The following is a 17,379-nucleotide window of genomic DNA, read 5'->3' on the forward strand; positions in this document are numbered from 1 at the left end:
GCAGATGATAGCAGAGGAGTCCAGCAAGAAGACGCCCCAAGACGGAAGAGAAGACCACCGGAGCTGTCTAATAAATTATTTTAGTGTACTCTCCTGCTTAGTGTGGTCAGTTATTATTAGGAAAGCAAGGGGACTAGCAGGAACACCAGGGATTTCACACAAAGTAAGCAATACAAACAGAACAGGATACTTTCTCATACAAGTACATGGTACAGCAGGCACATGAAGTGTTGGGGTAACAAAAGCTTTAAGAGCTTTTTAACCACTTGCCCTCTGGAAGGTTTACCCCCCTCACGACTGGGCTATTTTTTGTGATATGGCACTGGATTACTTTATCCTCTTGCTGACCGGGCCATAGCCTAACGACGGCTACAGCGTAGTCGAATAGTTCTCGAAGGGCATGCAATGATGTCCCCCCAGAAATCACGCTTCCTACGTGCCCCCTGGGGCACGCACGCGAAAGTGTCTGATCGCCGGGTCCACCAGACCCAGGGAATCGCGGATCAGGGTAACAAGCCGATAATAGCAGCCCTTTACCACATGATTGCTCAGTCCAATGAGGGAGCAATCACTTGTCAACCAAACTGGCATATGTCCAGTTCAGCTCTCTCTCCTCTCTTCACATGCGATTGGTACAGCGTGTGAGGAGAGGAGGGAGCCGATGTGCGAGTAGGCTGGATCTGAAGTGCCTACAGCGCTGATCTGTGCCTCATACAGTACATGCCTCATCCATGCCCATCCGTGCCTCATACATGAACATCCATGCCTCATACATGCCCACGTGTGCCTCATACATGTCCATCTATGCCCATCCATGCCACATACATGCCCATCCGTGCCTCATACATTCCCATCTGTGCCTTATGCATAGCCATCCATGCCCAGCCGTGCCTCATACACGCCCATTAGTGCCTCATCCCTGCCTCATACATGCCCATCCATACCTCATCCATGCCTCATACATGCCCATTCATGCCTCATACATGCCCATCTGTGCCTCATACATGCCCATCCGTGCCTCATCCATGTCCCTCTGTGCCTTATCCCTGCCTCATACATGTCCATCCGTGCCTGATCCATACCTCAAAAATGCCCATCCATGCCACATACATACCCATCCATGTTTCATACACGCCCAGCTGTGTCTCATACATGCCCATCTGTGCCTCCTCCCTGGCTCATACATACCCATCCGTGCCTCATACATGCCCCTCTGTGCCTCATACATGCCCATCCGTGCCTCATCCCTGCCTCATACATGCCCATTAGTTTCTCATACATGCCATCTGTGCCTCATCCATGCCCCATACATGTCCATCCGTGCCTCATCCGTGCCTTGAAAATGCCCATACATACCCATCCATGTTTCATACATGCCCATCCGTGCCACATACATGCCCACGCGTGCCTCATCTGTGCCTCATACATTCCCTTTCGTGCCTCATACATGCCTCATAAATGCCCTTGCCATGCCTCATACATGTCATCCATGCCTCATCTGTGTCCCACACATGCCCATCTTTGCCTCATACATGCCCATCCATTCCTTATACATGCCCACCCATGTTTCATACATGCCCACCCATGTTTCATACATGCCCATCCATACCTCATACTTGCCCATGCGTGCCTCATACATGCCCTTCCATGCCTCATACATGCTGCATACATGCCCTTGCTGTATCTCAAACATTCCCATCCATGCCTCATCTGTGCCTCACACATGCCCATCCATGCCTCATACATGCCCATCCATGCCTTATACATGCCCGCCCATGCCTCATCCATTACTCATACATGCCCTTTTTTGCCTCATACATGCCCATCCGTGCCTCATCTGTGCCTCATACATGCCCATCCATGCCTCATCCATGCTTCACCAGTGCCTCATACATGCCCATCCATGCCCATCCATGCTTCATCCGTGCCTCATCTATGCTCATCTGTGCCTCATCTATGCAGATCAATGCCAAATCTGTGCCCATCGATGCTTCATCTGTGCTCATCCATAACTCATCTGTGCTCCATCAATGCCACATCAATGCTCATCTGTGCTTCGTCCATGCCACATCCATGTCCATCTATGCCTCATTTGTGCTTATCCATGCCTCATCCGTGCTCATCCATACCTCATCTGTGCTCCATCCATGCCACATCAGTGCTCATCTGTGCCTCATCCATGCCACATCTGTGTCCATTTATGCCTCATCCATGCCAATCCATACCTCACCCATGCCACATCAGTGCTTATCCATACCCATCCGTGCCTCATCCATGCCACATCAGTACTCATCCATGCCTCATCAGTGCTGATCCATCCCACATCCATGCCACATCAGTGCTCATCCTGACGGTGCTCCCTGCATGTTGGGCCTCTGTATGTGGCCAGTCTCACATATGTGTTTTCCCCATACTCAGGAGGAGTGGCAGAATGTATTTTGGGGTGTAATTTTTGCTATGTACATGCTATGTGTTATACATATCTAATACATGAACAATGTTGTATAAATAAAATGTGTTTTCATTATCTTTCCACATTTTACAAAAACTTGTAGAAAAAATGACATGTTCAAAAGACTCATTATGCCTCCTAGATTATGTGTTGGGGTGTGTGCTTTCCAAAATGGCGTTACCATTGTCCTAGTGCTCCAGGGCCTTCAAAAGAGTAATAGGTAGTCAAGAAATTAAATGTGTAATGTATGTTCCTAGAACACCTGACATGTTGGGCCACTGATGTGGCCAGGCTGTGAAAAAGTCTCACACATGTGGTATTGCCATAACCAGGAGAAGTAGCAGAATGTGTTTTTTGGGTGTAGTTGCAAGCATGCATATGCTGAGAAATAACCTGTTAATATGACAATTTTGTGGGGGGGGGGGGGGAGGGGGGATCCTAAGTTTGCAAAGCATTGTGGGAAAAAATTACAACTTTAAAAAAACTCACCATGCCTCTTACTAAATACATTGGAATGTCTACTTTCCAAAAAAGGGGCCATTTGGGGGATATTTGTACTTGCCTGGCTTGTTAGTGTCTCAAGAAATTAGTTCAACAGGTGTGATCAATTTTCAGTGATTGGCACCAGACTGTAGACTCTATAACTTTCGCAAAGACCAAATAATTTACACGGATTTTGGTTATTTTTTTTTACCAAAGATATGCAGCAGTATAAATTTTAGCTTTAATTTATGAAGAAAAATTACTAATTTACAAAATTTTATAACAGAAACTAAGAAAAATGCATTTTTTTACAAAATTTGTTGCCTTTTTTCATTTGTAGTGCAAGATTAAATACCACCAAAATAAAGTTCTATTTGTGTGAAAAAATAAGACAAAAAATTAAAATGGGAACAGTGTCGCATGACTGAGTAATTTTCATTCAAGATGTGAGAGTATTGAAAGCTGAAAATTAGGAAAGGGTTATAAGTGCCCAGGGGGCAAGTGGTTAACTGACAATTGCGCTGTGCATAAATAAAATGTATGTCCTTTTTTCCCACAAATAGAGCTAGCTTTCTTTTGGTGGTATTTGATCACCATTGCGGTTTTTATTTTTTGCGCTATAAACAAAAAGGAATGACAAAACAAGACAAAACTAACAAAAAACACAATATTTTTTACTTTCTGCTATAAAACATATCGCCCCCAAAAAAATGTAAAATATAATTCATTGGTTTGCACAAAAGTTATAGCATCTACATACTATGGGATAGATTTATGTAATTTTTATTGTTTTTACTTTTTTTTACTAGTAACGTGGTGATCAGCAACTTATAGCGGGACTGTGACATTACAGTGGAGAAAAAAAAAAAAAAGAAATCTGACACTAATTGACACTTTTTGTGATCTTGGCCTTGGGATTTAGACTTTTTTTATACAAACAACTTTACTTCTTTGGAGTTCATGCCCTAAAAAATCATTTTTTTTCTTGTAGATTGTATAACTGGGGATGTGGGTATCCTTTCCTATCCCATATATCAGCAATTAGCACGCCAAAATTCTAAGTGACACTTTTTGGGGACCAGTGACACTAATACAGTGATCAGTGCTAAAAATATGCACTGTCACTCTACTAATGACACTGGCAGGGAACGGGTTAACATCAGGGCAGGGGCAATCAAAGGGTTAGAGTGGTTATAAAGTCAAAGGATTTTATCTTATTGCATTCTTTGCATTGAGATAAAAATCCTTCTGCATGCAGTAGCCCCCTTAAAACGTATCCGAGGTCCATCTAGATCCAGCGATGATGAAGGAGTGTCTCGGCTGCCCGAGACTCCCCTCTTCATTGGCTGAGACAGAAGCAGAGTGCCATTGGCTCCTGCTGCTGTCAGTCAGTCAGTCAGTGAGCAGGAGAGGAAGGGGGTGGGACCGGGCTGCAGCTCCTTGTCTGAATGGACATACAGAGCTGTGCCTTGGCTCGGGTGTCCCCATAGCAAGCTGCTTGCTGTGGGGGCAAGCAACAGGAGGGAAAAGCCAGAATCACCAAAGAGGGACCTGAGAAGAGGAGGATTTGTGCTGCTCTGTGCAAAACCATTGCATAACCACTTTTAGATTGTAAACTCTAATGAGCAGTAGACATGTGCGCCATATTATATTCATATTAAAAAAAAATCTTATTTTGTAATTCGTGTCCAAAATTCAATTCCGATTCCTATTCCAATTACGAATTTTCATTAGATTCGTAAACATTTAATTAAAATAAATTCTATGATTAATTGATCATTATGAGGGGTTCCCACCATCCCTGTGCTGACTTCCTGGGTCTGTACACCTGCTGTGTCCATTATGAGGGGCCCTCACCATCCCTGTGCTGAGTTCCCAGGTCTGTACACCTGCTGTGTCCATTATGAGGGGTTCCCACGATCCCTGTGCTGAGTTCCCAGGTCTGTACACTTTATGTGTGTCCATTATGAGGGGTTCCCACCATCACTGTGCTGAGTTCCCAGGTCTGAGTGTACACCCGCTGCGTCCATTATGAGGGGTTCCCACCATCCCTGTGCTGTGCTGACTTCCTTGGTTTTTAACTTTTAGGTTTGTTAACTTTTAGTAACAATTACGAATGTTCGTTGTGAATTTGGATCTGAAATTCGTAAACAAAATTTCGTACATGAATTCTTATGCATAAAAATTCGTATTTCGGATTTGTACGAATGTCCGAATTTCCGGAAATTCGTATGAATTTTCGATTCGTACGAAACCAATTGCACATGTCTAATGAGCAGGGCCCTCTGATTCCTCTTGTACCAAATTGTAAAGTAACTGTAATATCTGCCTTTATCTTGTAAAGCGCTGCGCAACCTGTTGGCACTATATAAATCCTGTATAATAATAATAATCCTGTATAATAACATGTTTAAATATTTTTAGCTAAAAAAAAAATGGGACTTTGGTACCACTTTAAATGTGTTCCTAGGGAGTGCTTCCAGCTTAGCAGAAACACAAAATCACTACCTCAATTTCTCACAGAACGGCGATCTGCCTTGTTTACATCTTCTCTGGAGTGATTGGCGGGTCCTGGCGGACATTGCGTCTACCGTACGAAACCAATTGCACATGTCTAATGAGCAGGGCCCTCTGATTCCTCTTGTACCAAATTGTAATGTAACTGTAATATCTGCCTTTATCTTGTAAAGCGCTGCGCAACCTGTTGGCACTATATAAATCCTGTATAATAATAATAATCCTGTATAATAACATGTTTAAATATTTTTAGCTAAAAAAAAAAATGGGACTTGGTACCACTTTAAATGTGTTCCTAGGGAGTGCTTCCAGCTTAGCAGAAACACAAAATCACTACCTCCCTTTCTCACAGAACGGCGATCTGTCTTGTTTACATCTTCTCTGGAGCGATTGGCGGGTCCTGGCGGACATTGCGTTTACCGCCCCCCCCCCCCCCCCCGGGGATTTGCTCTCTCTGTGTCTGCCTTGTTTACATAGGCAGAGCGCTGTTCTGTCTTTCCCGGGAACGATTGGCAGGTCCTGGCGGACATTGTATCCACTGCCTCCCCCAGTGATTTGCTCCCTCTGTGTCCAATCATAGCAGGAGCAGGTTCCTAGGGAGTGCTTCCAGCTTAGCAGAAACACAAAATCACTACCTCCCCTTCTCACAGAACAGCGATCTACCTTGTTTACAACGGCAGAGCGCCATTCTGTCTTTCTCGGGAACGATTGGCAGGTCCTGGCGGACATTGCGTCTACCACCCCACCCCGCCCCCCCATCCCCGGTGATTTACTCTCTCTGTGTCCAATCATAGCAGGAGTGGGTTCCTAGGGAGTGCTTCCAGCGTAGCAGAAACACAAAATAACTACCTTCCCTTCTCACAGAACGGCGATCTACCTTGTTTACAACGGCAGAGCACCGTTGTCTTTCTTGGGAACGATTGGCAGGTCCTGGCGGACCTTGCGTCCACCCCCCCCCCCCCCCCCCGGTGATTTACTCTCTCTGTGTCCAATCATAGCAGGAGCGGGTTCGCCGGCGGTGCGTGCCCCTAGACCCAGAAGTACAGGATCACGTACAGGTACGTGATCCTGCGCAGAAGACTCGCTTTGCCGCTTTATATATACAGTGTACGGTTGGAAAGCGGTTAAACGATATTTACTGGCACTTTGATTTATTTTTTTGCAGCAAATACATCATAATTAATTGTTCATTTTTTTATGAATCGGAATTAATTTACCGTATGCAATAATTTATGCGAATGATTCACGTGCATGCAGTAAACGTTAGCGAATTGACCCTATCGTTTCAGAAAAATTTTACGTAAAAAAATGTGTACGTTCATAAATATGTAAAAAAAAAAAAAAAAGTGGGGGGGGGGGGTTTAAAACAAAAAGGAGGAAACAAGCCTCTCCCCCTATAGCTGGACCATTAGAGGTCTCCTTCTCCTCCAGCAGATCCGTGGTGCTGAATGGACAGCGCACTCCAACCAAGTTGGATTTGCAAATGTTTCATTATCCCAGTTTGCTGTTTTGTGTGTACTGTTCCCTCCCATCTGCTCTCTCTGTCTCTTGTAAATCGGATCAAGCCTGATTCCCCTCACGTCAAACCACATGATCCCATAAAACATTCATCACCTCTCAATCCCTGATCCAGCTCCATAAAACATTCATCGTTGCTTTTCCTCTCACTGCTTTTCCATAGAGTAAGTGGGGAAGGGAAGAAGAAGAAGAAAAAAAAAAAAAAGAACAGTGATTTCACCAAGAGCGCCTGGCAGCCAGAGGAAGCACATCACACATTGATGTGCTACAAGAGTGCGGGGGAGACAGGGAGCTCTCATTACCAGCTGTCTTCATGGTGGAGGAGACACACTCATACAACTACCCCATACACAACTAGTTCCGATCGGGCGGGGGGGAGGGGAGGAAAACAGCCACATCAAGCACTTGGATACTCCAACTGGATGTTGAAGACTAACAAGAAGATCGTTAATTTGCCCCCTAAACACTGAAGAGGGCAGGCAGATGGGGAATATTCTTTGCTGTGTTTCTGGAGTGTGATTCATTTTACTGAAGTTTCCATATCCTTAGGATTGCCTGTACATTTTTATTTTTATGAGTGTATAAGGGAATTAAAACACAAGGATGAAGCTATTGTGTAATAAAGGTAAGCAGATCTTTTATTATTATTATTATTTATTTATTTATTAATTGATTGCAAAAGCAGATTTGGCAGCTGCATGTAGAAGTAAGTTGCAGCCTAGTAGGTAGGTGCCATCGTCTAGATGTGAGATGTTTGCAGACAAGAGCGGTGGGTGTTATGCAATGTTAATATGATATTATGATCAGGAAAATGTTTGGAGGAAGGTGATTGAAGGCTGAGGAATGGGGAATTAGAGTTGGATTCGCTAACCTCACAACTACAGTGGCATACCTAGAAGAACAAAGTAGGTCAGGGATCCAGGAGGACGCTGGGGACATACACCGAGCGAATCTTGCGGTGGATCAGTCTCTTGGGACGTTCGCCTCTTTTTGCTGTGTGTAGTCGGATAAACTCATTTTTATGTGTGATGATCTGACAGATGACTAAAGGGGGGACATCTCTGATACCCAGAAATGAAGCACAGCCTGGGATCTCACAATGAGCTTTCATTTCCAGCTTTTTAATTAATCCTGATTTACAGATGTGGACTGGGAAGAGGTGACGATGAAGTCTCCTATGCAGAATTAATGATGTGATCCTCTGATGAAAACTCTGCTTTGGTTTAATCACAGCGTTTTGCTTGGAGATTCCCTACATTGGACTACTTTGGGGTGTTCAGTGGATGCTGTGCCTTGATCTGCCCCAGACATGCTTGTTATGCAATATTTTGCAGTCCTGATCCTGTCGGACTGCATACTCAACCTGATTACACCAAGCTATGCAAAATGCAAACAGACGCCCACCACTGTCACAGGGCTGGAGATGTTAGGTGTACTGCAGCTATAGAGATCCTGACACAAGGCAATCCCTGACACTGCTCCAAAAGTTACATCAATTAGCTCAAATACATTATCACTCATTCAACTTAGTCCGACTTGCTGCAAATGGATCACAAATACACAGGGATCCTGTTATTTCTCCCTAGCTGGATCATTTACAATCACATACATAGATCCTGGCTGTCTCCCTGTCACTATCTATGTATCTATTCATTCATCTGCTTGTCTGTCTATATACCTATCTGTCAAACTATTTATCTATATATCAATCTATCTCATTGTATCTAGCTATTCATCGATCTCCCCAAATATCTATCATCTATTTAGCTATCATCATTAATAAGTAAATGCATAAACATACATTATCCTATCTATCTATATACCTGTATATACCTCTCTGACAATCCCTAGGTAAATTATTACACTTCTATCTATCTATCTATCTATCTATCTCATTACATCTATCTATGTATCTATCTACCCAACTGTCTATCATCTAGCTATCATTAATAGGTAAATGATTTCAGCATATAATATCTATCTATCTATCTATCTCTCTCTCTCTCTCTCTCTCTCTCTCTCTCTCTCTCTCTCTCTCTCTCTCTCTCTCTCTCTCTCTCTCTCTCTCTCTCTCTCTCTCTCTCTCTCTCTCTCTGTATATATCTATTCACATATCTACCCAACTATCTGTCATCTATTTATCTATCATTAATAAATAAATGAATATACATCTATCTATCTATCTATCTATCTATCTATCTATCTATCTATCTATCTATCTATATATCTATCTATTCATCTGCTTGTCTGTCTATATACCTGTATACACCTCTCTGACAATTAGGAGGTAAATGATTATACGTCTATTTATCTATCTAGCCATCTATCTCACTGTATCAATCTATTCAACTATCTACCCAACTATCTATCATCTATGTATCTATCATTAATAGGTAAATGATTTTCACAGGCAATATCTATCTATCTATCTATCTATCTATCTATCTATCTATCTATCTATCTATCTATCTATCTATCTATCGATCTATCTATCTGTCTCATTGTAAATATCTATTCACCTATCTACCCAACTATCTATCATCTATTTATCTATCATTAATAGGTACATGATTAAACATACAATAGTCTATCTATCTATCTATCTATCTATCTATCTATCTATCTATCTATCTATCTATCTATCTATCTATCTATTTATCTTAAATTGTTTTTTTAAATACCGTTTTATATTTTGTTATACTTAAACAGATATGTGGGTATGTGCTAGCAGTATGTATGTGTGGTTGTGTTGAGAAGTGTTTTATTGCTGTTGTAGAGAGTATCCTAATACATTTTGTTGTATGTATACAATGACAATAAAGTATATTATCTTATTTTATTATCTATTTATCTATCTATCTATCTATCTATCTATCTATCTATCTATCTATCTATCTATCTATCTATCTTTCTATCTTTCTAATCTTCTTGTCTGTCTACATAGCAGTCTGTCTATCTGGTTGGGATTACACTTTGTGATATTTTGCTGTCACAAAAAAGCACCTGAAGTTCAAAGCAGTTGAGTCCTTTAGAATGTAATAAAACACCTTCCAAAACAGGAATAGGGAGCTCTCGCCCCTTAAAGTTCCACTTCAATTTATCTCTTATACTTCAGTTTTAAAGTAAAATCTGAGTGTTTTCCATAGATGTTTTAGTCTAGGACCTCCATCGGTTTCTGGCAGCATAAAAGAACAGAAAGTGACTATAGATCCTGTTTGATTATTAGTTTACACATGCATACTCTGTGTCAGACATCACGGCAATGCTTACTAGAGAGTTTTATTTTATATGTAAATGGATAAATTAGCTGCATACCTGACATTTTTCTCTACTCTGAATGTGCTAGATTCCTCTAGCGGTGAAATATGTCTCACTGAGGTTATCTTTGAAGATGTGTAAAGCTGATTTGTATCCACATTGTATACACAATTTTGTGTCCTTCAGATATGTCAATTACATTGATATACTTTTTTCACATTTTCAGACCATTTTGATAATTATTTTAGATCCTTAAATAATATTCTTGACACCATCCCAACATGTATATAATATTGCCACTGAAGATGTGCTTATCTTCTAAAATGATTGGTTTACAGTAGTCATATCAATTCATGTAAGGATTTTTTTCAGGCCCCCTAAACAACATTTATGTTCTATCAATCACTGTTCAGAGTGCTGAGAACACAATCATATATTTACTTTGCATTGAGGTTAATGTGATTCACAGCACCTATTGTGTAATGGCAGCCTTCCTGCCTTGTCATAGATATTAAAGGGAGTAGAATTCAGGTGTGCAGGTTATTGGATGCCCAATATCATTTCAGGTTTTTAGTGATTTTTTTTAGGCTTCCTAACTTAACTGAGTAAAGCGTTGTGGTTTATTGAACTTTCATTATGCGAGATTCAGCATTATTGATTTTCATCTTGTCTGGATGGGAAGGAAAGGGATTTATGTCAACACTGGCAGGCTTGGAATTTAGGTTTCGATGTTCACTTGCAAGGCCTATGCCATGTTCCTATGTGCTGTATACCATTCTCCTTCCACATGACTTAGTTAGCGTATTACAAAAGACATACAGAGCAAAAAAAGGCTTGTTTCAAATAATAATATTAAAATTATGCACTTTTTTTTTTTTTTTTTGCTTTCGCAACAAATTTTCAGATTTGGCCTAGTTACCAGGAGGCATAATTTATCATCAATAGCACAAGTAGCATAAAAATAGCAGGCCACCCAATAAGTATCAGTTTTTTTCTACCTTTATGAATGTTTTAACAGTGAACCTTACATATTTGTAAAATAATATGTATTTGTACGCATTGTATTTTCATTTTATATTTAAATATGTAGTAAACTTATCCCTTTGTAAATGTTAGGCCCACATGTGGTGTTCATTATAACGAAGGCCTTTTTTTTATTTATTTTTTTATATATGAAAGCAATCTGAAGCACAACTTCATCCAAACTATGGCATAATGCCAGATCATGGGTCCGGCACAATATTTGTAGCATTTTCTCCTTTTCTAGGTTATTTCATGAGCAGGGAGCCCCCAAATAGATATTTTCTCATGTAATATGTGACATAAATAAGATGTTTCCCTGCACAGAAGTAAGCCTCTGTCCTTAATAGTAAACATATACTGTTAGGTGTGTGTGTGTCCCACATTGCTATGTGCAGTATCTTACATTTTGCAAGAATGGACTCTAATGTACCCTTCAGCAACCTGATTTTGTGTCGGAAGCAAGATTCTTCATCAAATGAGCCAACAGAACAGAAGCAGCAATAATGTATTGTATGGATTGGTACTCAGCAGTTGAAAAGGTAAATTATGAACCTTGATTGATAAAAGTAAACTAATAAAGGTTAGGCTAACGTTTGTTTCAGATCCACATATAGTTATCCATTGTTAACTGTTCATGGCTATACAGTGGAAATTCTGCTCACATGGCCCACTAATGTTGACCAGTATGGTTCTGCTAACAAATACCCTCATCAGGTATTTGAAGTGAGCCACCTAACAGCTACAGTGCTTTTATAGTTTGTGGTTATGTGGCTTTTCTAATGTGAAACAACCTACCCTTGGAAACCCACTGATTTTTTTTTTTTTTTTCCTGGACTGGGTTGCTTTGTGCTAAGAAAAATCAAAGCAGCTGTGATTAAAGCAATAGCCTTGGGAGCTGCTTAGGAGGAGACTTCACACAGCAGATCAGTGGATAAACAAATTGGAAGGCCCTCACCAATCACCAAAGGAGGGACACACACGACTGTAGTAAAAATGAAAAACCTCTTGCTAAGAATAGAACCGTCCCATCTTTATAAGCAGTATACTTTAAAATTTGACTTCAACACTGACTATTGTCAGTAATGAGAAGTAACATGGTTGGTCCCATTCCACTCAGGTCATGAGACAAGGCCTGATCTACGTTGAACATTTTGAAAACATCAAGTGTCTTATTTTAAAGAATATTCAAACAGCAATAATGTCTAGTTACTTAGAACAGCCAATCAAATTTCAGCTCTCATCAATTAAGAACAGAAAGGGTCCTTTTACAACGGCTTTCCATATGTCTGTTTTTCATCCATCCATTGATGGATAAAAAACTGACATACATGTATGTCTATGGGCTAGCGAACATTAGCGGATGATCATCCGCTGACATCCGCTAACATTTGCTTCCGTTAACCACTTAAGGATCGAGCCTCTGTCTCAGATTTGTTGTTTAGAAGTTAAAAACATATTTTTTTGCAGGAAAATTACTTAGAACCCCCAAACATTATACTTTTTTTTCTAACAGAGAATAACATGGCGGTCGTTGCAATACTTTCTGTCACACGCATTTTTTTGGAAAAAATACACTTTTTTTAATTAAAAAATAAGACAACAGTAAAGTTAGCCCAATTTTTTTTATATTGTGAAAGATAATGTTACGCCGAGTAAAATGATATCCAACATGTCATGCTTCAAAATTTCACCTGCTCGTGGAATGGTGACACATTTTTACCCTTAAAAATCTCCATATGCAATGTTTAAAAAATTATACAGGTTGCATGCTTTGAGTTACAGAGGAGGTCTAGGACTAGAATTATTGCTCTCATTCTAATGATCGTGGCAATACCTCACATGTGTGATTTGAACACCGTTTTCATATGTGGGCGCTACTCACGTATGCGTTCGCTTCTGCGCACAAGCTTGGCGGGACGGGGCGCATTTAAAAAAAGTTTTTGTTCTTATTTATTTTACCTTTTATTTTTGTATTTATACACTGTTCTTTTTTTAAAAAAAGTGTCACTTTTATTCCTATTACATGGAATGTAAGCATCCCTTGTAATAGAAAGAAAGCATGACAGGACCTCTTAAATATGAGATCTGGGGTCAAAAAGCTCTCATATTTACACTAAAATGCAATTAAAGAGTGTTTTGACGTTGCGTCTGCCCTGCAATGGTATGGAGATGGGTGGAGACATCTTCCGCTCACTCGTCTCAATACACAGGAAGGAGAAGCATCCGATCGCCTCCACTGCTACCGACGACTCTGTTAAGCGGCGGAGGGTGAGAGGGGGGCCCCTATCCTGCCGCCAATAAAAGTGATCACGTAACAAATCCACCGCAGAGACCACTATTATCGGAAACCGGACCGCTCACTGAAGAAGAGGGTACCGGGGTTATGGCAGCTAGAAGTGGTTACATTTACATTTTTGATACAGAAGAAACCCTCTTTTGTCTGCCGTTTAAAAAACGGAATGGATGAAAAACAGATGTTATCACATGACATCCACTTACATCCGATCCGCTGACATACGTTTTTCACCTAAAAATATGGGCGTTCCGTGAAAAATGGATCTCAGCGGACATGAAAACAGTAAAATTTGACATCTGTATCCATATTTGATCCATATTTTTACCAAAAAAAGAGACTGAACCGAACAAAAAACCGAACGCCCGTGTGAAAGGACCCTAAGAACAGTAAGAAATAGAAGGTGACATCTGTTTGCTATTTATGCTATTGAATAAACGATTTTGTCCATTCATTTTTTAAATAAAAATCCCCATCCTTTAATCCATGGTTATAGTCAAGCCTTCTACACTCACCGGCCACTTTATTAGGTACGCCTTGCTAGTACCGGGTTGGACCCTCTTTTGCCTTCAGAACTGCCTTAATACTTTGTGGCATAGTTTCAATAAGCTATTGGAAACGGTCTTCAGATATTTTGGTCCATATTGACATGACAGCATTATGCAGTTGCTGCAGATTTGTCGGCTGCACATCCATGATTCAAATCTCCCATTCCACCACATCCCAAAGGTGGCTTTATGTGATTGACATCTGGTCACTGTGGAGGCCATTGGAGTACAGTAAACTCATTGTCATTTTCAAGAAACCTTTGGTGAGATGATTGGAGCTTTGTGCATTATCCTGCAGGATGTAGCCGTCAGAAGATGGATACACTGTAGTCATAAAGAGATGGACAGGGTCAGCAACAATACTCAGGTAGGCTGAGGTGTTTAAATGATCCTCAATTGGTACCAAGGGGACCAAAGTGTGCGAAGAAAATATCCCCCACACCATTACACCACCACCACAGCCTGAACCATTGCTACACGGCAGAATGGAGCCATACTTTCATGTTGTTTACACCAAATTTTGACCCTACCATCTGAATGTTGCAGTTGAAATTGAGACTTATCAGACCAGGCAACATTTTTCCAATCTTCTATTGTGCAATTTTGGTAAGCCTCTGCGAAATGTAACCTCAGTTCCCTGTTAGCTGACTGGAGTGACACCAGGTGTGGTCTTCTGCTACTGTAGCCCATCTGCTTGAGGGTTTGATGTGTTGTGCTTTCAGAAATGGTTTTCTGCATACCTTGGTTGTAACAAGTGGTTATTTGAGTTTCTGGTGCATTTCTATCATCTCAAACCAGTCTGCCCATTCTCCTCTGATCTCTGACATCAACATGGCATTTTCGCCCACACAACTGCCACTCACTGGATATTTTCTCTTTTTTGGACCATTCAATGTAAACCCAAGAGATGGTTATGCGTGAAAATCCCAGTAGATCAGCAGTTTTTGAAATACTCCATGCTCAAAGTCACTTAAATCCCCTTTCTTCCCCATTCTGATGCTCGGTTTGTACGTCAGCATGTCATCTTCATCACGTCTAGATGCCTAAATGTTTTGAGTTGCGTACCAAGCAATTGAACAGGTGTACCTAATTAAGTGGCCAGAGAGTGGATAAGTCCCATCATATATGTTAACCATTCTTTTTTTTTCCATCGGGGATGACGTATAGTTATAAAGCCCAAAGGTGTTCTTTCCCCGTAGACACTTCAGAGATCACCATCAATGAGATAATTAGAAAAAACTTTCAGTAAGGTGGCAAACAGAGAATAGCGTGTAATACTGCCAGTTGTGGGAATTACCATATCTACAAGTTGTTTAGCACCCCAAGGCCTAAGAAAATGGATAAAGCCCAGGCTCTAGCACCTGTGGTGGGTAATGTGGAGTTACTATGCAATACATCTGAGGCTTCTGATGTTCTGTAGCTACACTCCAACCAAGAAAGAAGAAACACATGCCTTTGTGAATGCAAACCATGGTGGATGCACCAGTAATGCAAAACCTGCTATCAAAAATATATACCCCCTTCCTTATTCCCTCATTTATCAATCGTTATAAATGTAATATCAGCATGGAGATCTCACAAACTTCAAAATGGCTCCATATTTCTTTTATTGTTATACAATATATGGTAGCTGTTCATCTAACATGTATTTTAGGTTTCTGCAAACTGCTACTGTAATGTTAGGTAAGTTTAAATTGAATTTTACATGTTTTAAATATTTTATACTTGTTTTAATATATTTTGTATATTGGGCTATGAATTATTGTACTATGAGGTAGAAAATAGAAAGTACAGCAGATCCAGTTCAGCTTCCTATTCACTAGGTACCAAGCATCATATGTAGAAGGAGTATTTCTACTGCTTACATATATTAGTGTCCCGCTGCCACTGGTTTCTAAAGAAGCAGAAGGTTCTTGCACCCACCACATCTCTAGGAACAGCTGATGTTTCTAGGAAACCCAGCCACATAAGAAAAGGGGCAGGGATAGCATGGACATCACTGCCCAAATATGGTCACTAGTCATAGTTGGGCGATGATGTCACCACTATCCCCACTCCTTACTTTACATGACTGACAATGATGATGGGGAGCTGTCTTTTGGCTAGTGGTACCATTGGCATCAGTCGTGTGCGCAGGGTCATCCTTTTTTTCCCACATCCAATTTGCATGATATGCTAGTGTGACCGGCTCTCAATCGAGCCAGTTCACACATGTCCAGGACAGCCGCAGTCTGGATTACAGAAGAGTCCTGTGCGTGTTTGGGTCCGGTTCAGGTGCAAATTCAGGCACATATTTGAACCTGAATTGCACCTAAACCGGTGAACAGACACATACTGGACCCCAGGCACGAACCAGCGGCTGCACATATGTGAGCGTGGCCTTAAAGTGACAATAGGTCCCTGACAATACGATACAGATCCTTTGAATGGTCTGTGTGCTGATTTTCTTATTAGGAGAACAGAAGCCAGCAATGACATGTCATGAAATGTAATTTCCCAGCTATTTTAACCACTTGACCTTCGTGACCAGGCCATTTTTTGCTGAACATCACTGCAATACTGCACTGAAAATTGTGCGGTCATAGGACGCTGTACCCAAATAAAATTGTTCTTTTTTTTCCGCGCAAGTAGAGCTTTCATTTGGTGGGATTTAATCACATGTTTTTTTTTTTTTTGCGCCATAAACAAAAAACAATCAAAATTTTTTCAACAATTTTGAAAAAAAAAAAAAATAGTATACTTTCTGCTATAAAACATACCCAATAAGAACATGTAAATGTATATTCTGCTACATATTTTTGTAAAAAAATCCCAATGAGCATATATTGATTGGTTTGCGCAAAAGTTATAGTATCTACAAACTAAAGCCCCATACACACTATCAGATTTTCTGCTGATTTTTGTCTTCAGATTTACCAAAACTATATAGTGCAAGGGCCTGTCTGATTGTATACAAATTGAAACTCCTAAGGTTTGACCTCATATATATATGGTTTTGGTAAATCTGAAGGAAAAAAACTGCAGAAAATCTGATAGTGTGTATGGGGCTTAAGAGATATATATTTTTATTTTTTTATTATTTTAATTTTTTTACTAGTAATGGCAGCAATCAGCAACGTAAAGTGGGACTGCGATATTGTGGCGGAAAAATCAGACCCCTAAGGCCGCGTACACACGGGCGGACTGTCTGACGGACTTGGTCCGCTGAAACGGGTTTCAGCGGACAGTCCGCTCGTGTGTGGGCTTCAGCTGACTTTTTCAGCGGACAGTCTGGCGGACTAAGTCTT

The 17,379-nt window shown here is 40.7% G+C and overlaps 1 protein-coding gene across 1 annotated transcript in view; it reads left to right on the forward strand.

Annotated features, from left to right (window-relative positions):
* The first annotated feature begins 6,899 nt into the window (after positions 1-6,899).
* RTN4R (reticulon 4 receptor) overlaps positions 6,900-17,379 on the forward strand; it is a 294,532-nt gene continuing 284,052 nt past the window's right edge. Inside the window, exon 1 of the mRNA XM_077461430.1 lies at positions 6,900-7,595. The gene's annotated coding sequence lies outside the window, so the exon portion shown is untranslated. The remainder of the gene's footprint in view (positions 7,596-17,379) is intronic.

Source organism: Lithobates pipiens, unplaced genomic scaffold, assembly GCF_037356315.1.
Source record: "Lithobates pipiens isolate NorthernLeopardFrog02 unplaced genomic scaffold, aLitPip1_a1.2 Scaffold_3, whole genome shotgun sequence".
NCBI lineage: Eukaryota > Metazoa > Chordata > Amphibia > Anura > Ranidae > Lithobates > Lithobates pipiens.